General features: G+C 50.9%; 1 pseudogene; it reads right to left on the reverse strand.

Moving 5' to 3' along the window:
* Positions 1-4,702, reverse strand: part of LOC147124473 (uncharacterized) — a 94,296-nt pseudogene extending 89,594 nt beyond the window's left edge.
* Between the last annotated feature and the right edge of the window lie 1,309 nt (positions 4,703-6,011).

Below are 6,011 nucleotides of genomic sequence, written 5' to 3' on the forward strand. Positions count from 1 at the left end.
GGTGACATCAGTTGGCATGCAATGCAGACTTAACGTCATCAGCAAACTTCGACCTTAGTGCTGAGTTCAGCGCGCTGGGTCCTAAGCTCATCAATGATAACCCAGAGATCAGCAGACTGACATAGATGCAATCAGCACCTCTTAAAGGGACACACACATCTTTCAGGTAACGTTTGCATTTAAGCTTCTGGACTGGATTTAAAAAAAAAAGAATTATTTAATTAGTGGCTTGTTGCAATACATGTTAAAGTTTTTTAAGTGTGCAGGGAGTGTAGGGAGTGCTGCTGGATGCTTGCACGGCCTTGGATGGTAAAGGAAGGCCTCTGATAAGACAGAAAATGCTGCAAATACCCAGCAGGGTCAGGCAGCATCAGTGGAGAGAGAAACAGTGTTCAAGGGGGGAATTTTTCAGGGGGTCAGTGGGCACATTTGATGTCGGATCGGGTGGGAAAATGTTTTTTTTTGACAGCGCGTTGGAACCACGCTGTGAACCCGCCGCCACGCAACTTTCCAAGATGTCGGGTCTGTAAGGGCTGAACAGACCCGACACGCAGTGACGGTGGAGGCAATTTAGGTCATTATGACCTTGTTAACAGCCCATTAGGAAGTATTTTGAGCTCACCTTACCATTTCATGAGGTCACCCATGGGGTCCACGCTGCTCGGGGATCACATCGGGTAAGGAGGTCGGAAGTTGTATGACCATGGAATCATCTCATTACTTGACAGTTGCAAATGTGCTATAAAAGCTCCCATCTCACAGCTGTTCACTTTCCAAGCTCAGAAGCTGTTGCTTCATGCATTTGGAAGACTGAGCTTTATGCAGGTTGCAAGTGTTTGGAGCAAACTCTCTATCCAGTGTCACCTCATTGGAACAACCTCTCTCACTATTGACAGATCGCTTCTGTCATCTCAAGTTTACCTGCCATCTTTCACATCAGCATCAGTGCCCTTGAAACTATCTCACCTTGGACCTCAGAATCCCACCACGATCAGCCCCAACAGCACCAGGCACACCAGCATCACCAACAACAACACCAACCTTCTCAGCAATCAACAATGCTGCACAGGACAGAGGGCATCAGCACCCAACCATATTGCTGCCCTGGATGCTAAGGATGGCTTCACCATGGCCAGATATACTTCACTTGATGCTGTACACCCTGGCTGCCATATGATGTGCTAGGTTGGCACCACCCCACACCAACACTGTAAAGCATTCCTACAGTGCCCAAGCTATTCTTTTCACACTCATCACCATTGCGGTCTCACAATTCACTGCAACTCACTAAGCCACTTCCAAAGGTGCACACAGATCTGTCCAAGAACGCAAAGTGTTGAAAATAAAGGTTTCAATGTTTGACAGCACATTAACAGAAACTTCACATGAACATTGGCTAAAACACTCAAGTGCCTACCCTTGTGTGTTGTTAGTTGATATGAATGGATTAGGATGAGGGTGAGTGTGAGGGGTGGCAAGTGAGATGGGGAAGTGATAATGTAGATAGGGAGGGATGGGTGGAGGTGCAAGGTAAGTTGGTGTAAGTAAGGATGTGCAGGAATAGAGTATGGAAGGCAGAGTGATGGAGATGTGATGAGTGGCACAGCAGGATGAGGTTGAGTGTAACTTTGCAGAAACGTTTTGTGATCTACTGAGATCATTGAAAAGTCTTGCACCATTGCTTTGGCAGTATAGTGGGATTCCCCATGGCTTTGCGGGCACCGCATAGCAATCCTGAGATGTTCCATAATGGCAAAGGCTACCATTCACTTAATGTGCAGTTGGTGTGCGACCACGCCCAGGGCAGCATGATGGTGAAGGCCCAGTATCCTGGCAGCAGTCATGATGCCTTCATCCTGCACCAGTCCGGTGTGTCAGCAATCTTCTAGCCACCATGTCAAGCTCGAGGGTGGCTGCTCGGAGGTAAGGGCTATCTACTCTGCACCTGGCTCATGACTCCCTTCCACAACCCCACCACTCATGGCCAGCACTCATATAATGATGGCTATGCTGCCACCAAGTACATTATCAAGCAGACCATCGGGGTGCTCAAGCAACGGTTCCGCTGCCTTGACTGCTCGGGAGGAGCCCTCCACTACTCGCCAGAGTGGGTGTCCCATTTCGTGGTGGTCTGCTACATGCTTCACAAATTGGCCATCATCAGAGTGCAGCTCTTGCCACCTGGGATTGCGGGATCACCTCAGGAGGAAGAGGAGGAAGAGGAAGTGGATGAGGAGGAGGAGGAGGACAAGGACGAGGAGGGAGGGAGGAGACAGGTTGCAAAACTCTGTTCAGATGGGCTGTCCGTGAACACTTCATCAGACTCCGATTTCTAGTGAATGAAACCCCAGATCCCCGTTGTTCACCATTTCCCCATCATACCATCCCTCCATCATGGAATATCACAGCGTCCTCCCGGACACAAAGCTGAAATGAGAGCCACCACAAAACAAACATTCCAAACAAAAATCATAAATTTAGCAGAAGCCAATCAACATGACAATATCAACTAATCACCCTTGTGCATTCCCTTAGTGCCTGTCGATCGTGTGCCTTTTCCTCCTCCAGTGCTCCTACGCAGTGCTCCCCCAGTGGCTGCAGCATGGCTGGTGGAAGGCTGCTGACTTTCAGTGGGGGAGACTACAGATGGCCTTGCAGGACATCCTCGACCAGCTGTGGGCTTAGAAGGCCCCAGCTGTAGACTGCACTACCTCGGCATGGGCAGTAGCAGTCTGGGCTAGCTGGCTGATAGGCAGCAGCAAGAGCACTGGCGGAGTAGCAGTGGTGGGAGTAGGAATGCTGTCATCCTGAGAAAAGATAGCGGGTTCTTGCTCCACGGAGCCACTGCCACTCCCCCAGGCAGTGCCTCAGCATTCCTAGCCATCTGTTGGAGGACAGATTGCTGGCCTACTGCGACATCCTGCAAGCCCCTTTCGACACTCGTAAACCCACCGATGATGGCGGCAGTCTGAGCTTGCGTGGCAGCAATCTGAGCCTGCAGGACAGCAGTCTGCATTTCCACTGCAGCACTGAGACATTGGGTCACTTTTACCCGTGCTGCAATGGAAGCCACGATATCGCCCATCATACGCAGCATCATGGATGGTTCCACAAGGTCTCTCCTGGAGTTGTCCATCATTTCCATCCTGGAGATCATGGGCTACAAGATCTGTGCAAAGCCCTGTCCAATATTGGAGCCAGACTCTTCCATGCTCCTTGACACTGACAAGAGGCTCTCTGGCAGGCTTGCCATTGCACCAAGCATTTCCATGTGCATGCCCATCACCCTTCTTCTGAAGTCCGCCCCATCAAGGTCATTATCTGAGTCTTGTGTAGCAGAACGCATGCGTGAACTTGCCCTCCGGTGAGCTGGCTTCCAAGCTACCTTTTCCCCCTGGCTTTGCTGCAGCCCACTTGTGCCCGGTGCCTCACTATGTGCAGATCCCACCTTTATACTACCCGCTAAATTCCATGCAGTGCCATTTTCTGAGCTGGTGTCTGCGAGTGTCAGATGCAGTGATAGTGTGTCTTCTTCTTTCCCTGCATCACTCTGCTCTAAACTTCAGGGACAGGCTTTGCTGCTGGCAGTTGTTGGGTATGTGAAAGCAGAAAGGCACGAGGGTCAGGTTATAATGAGTGGAGGAAGGGAAAGCAAGATATCCATGCATTCACCATCAGCAGCTTGTAAGTGAGAAGAGATTGTGGGATGAGGGGGAATGTAAGAAGAAGGATTCAATAGGACCATACCGTCATTATCAGCAATGGCTTCAACTTCTCCTGTTGCCACGGCCTCTGTCACTGCCCCTCCAATAATGTCCAGCACGGACTCCTCCAGGTCGCTGAGGTTCTGTATAGCGGCTTGGCTGCCTCCCGTCTGCCGTTGTTCCTTCCTGTTGTGAATCACCTTGGCCTGCAAGAGAAAGGGAAGTGTGTCAGTGAGTGTGGTGCAATGTGTTTGGGTGATGTGTCTGCCATAGTTGAATAGTTGTCAGTGTGTGCAAGGTGTGAGATGTGGGTGTGAGTGTTGCAGCAGTGGTAAGGTTGTGAGGGTGAAGTGAAGTCATGATTGTGAGGTATGAGTGGTGATAAGTAGAGGTTGCTGGTAGGTGATTGATGGGGGTGTGGTACATTGAGCAATGTGTGAGGCTTGTGGTGCAGATGGTGGTGATGTAATAAAAAGTCTCACACATCAAGGAACTTTAAAGTAAGCTTTAAACAACTTATAATTCTACTATATACAAGAGCGGTCTTCACCATGCCTCTAGGAGAAGCCCTTTTACTATACTGAGCAGTTCAGTATTTATACTAGTCCAAACACAGGAAGTGACGTATGCACAGGAAGTGATGTATGCACAGAGTTCACAGTTCACAGTTCACAGGAAGTGATGTGCACATAACTTCCTCCGGAAGTTATTTATTATTATTACAGGTGGGATATGCCATTTTTCAAGCCTTCACTCACTTTGACCTGCCGTGTGAGGTCATTAAACTTTTTTTGGCACTGGATCCATGTCCTTGGGACCACATTGGTGGCCGTGACAGAGTTAGCTATCTCCTGCTAGAGCCTTCTGCAAGTGGCTTTGGAAGACTTCCTGCCATCCTGCGGGAATAGTACAGCCCACCTTCTTTGAATGGCCATGACCAAGGCCTCCAGTGCAGCATCCGAGAAACTTCGTGCTCGCTTCCTAGGTTGCTGAGGCATGTCTTCAGCCTGACTGAAAATGAGGTGCTGCTGCAACAAGGAGCCTCGTCTTTAGGTGGTGCAGCCATCCTCGGCCAAACATTACTGCCTATTAGATTGCACCTGATATTGGCCCATCTGTTCAGCGCCAATCCATTCAGCAGTGGGTTTAGTGATGAGATTAGTGCTGCAATCCTTCACCTCCAGTCCAGATCCAAGGTCGTCCCATCCTCTGTCATCGAATTACAGTATGCAGACGACGCTTGCGTCTGCACTCACTCGGAGGTCGAACTCCAAACCATCGTCAACACCTTCATCGAAGCACACGAGAGCATGGGCCTTACACTAAACATCCGTAAGACGAAGGTCCTCTACCAACCTGCCCCCGCCACACAGTACTGCCCCCCGATTATCAAAATCCACAACAAGGCCTTGGACAACATGGACCACTTTCCATACCTCGGGAGCCTACTGTCAACAAGGGCAGACATCGACGACGAAGTTCTACACCGTCTTCAGTGTGCCAGTGCAGCTTTCAGTCACCTGAGGAAGAGAGTGTTTGAAGACCAGGACCTCAAACCCGGCACTAAGCTCATGGTCTACAGAGCAGCAGTGATACCCGCCCTGCTGTATGCCTCAGAGACATGGACCATGTACAGCAGGCACCTCAAAGCATTGGCGAGGTACCACCAACGCTGCCTCCGCAAGATCCTGCAAATCCATTGGCAGGATAGGTGCACCAACGTCAGTGTTCTTGCTCAGGCCAACATCCCCAGCATCGAAGCTTTGACCACACTCAATCAGCTCCGATGGACGGGTCACATTGTCCGCATACCCGATACAAGACTCCCAAAACAAGCGCTCTACTCAGAGCTCCGGCATGGCAAGAGAGCCCCAGGTGGGCAGAGGAAACGCTTCAAGGACACCCTCAAAGCCTCCTTGAAAAAGTGTAACATCCCCATCGACACCTGGGAATCCCTGGCCCAAGACCGCACAAAGTGGAGGAGGAGCATCCGGGAAGGCGCCGAACACCTCGAGTCTCTTCGCCAGGAGCAAGTGGAAGCCAAGCACAGGCAGCGCAAGGAGCGCACAGCAACCCAAACACCCCACCCACCCGCCCCTTCAACCACCGTCTGCCCCACCTGTGACAGAGACTGTAGGTCCCGTATTGGACTCATCAGTCACCTGCGAACTCATTTTTAGTGGGTAAGCCACGTAGGCGTACTGGGGGTTGGCGTGCAGGAGGTTCACCCTCTCGACCAGGGGGTCTGTTTTATGGGCCCTCACGTGCTTTCGCAGCAAGACGGGCCCCGGAGAGGTCAGCCAGGTT

This window comes from Somniosus microcephalus, chromosome 1 (assembly GCF_052327205.1).
Source record: "Somniosus microcephalus isolate GS21.2 chromosome 1, FLI_Smic_1.0, whole genome shotgun sequence".
In the NCBI taxonomy this organism is placed as follows: domain Eukaryota; kingdom Metazoa; phylum Chordata; class Chondrichthyes; order Squaliformes; family Somniosidae; genus Somniosus; species Somniosus microcephalus.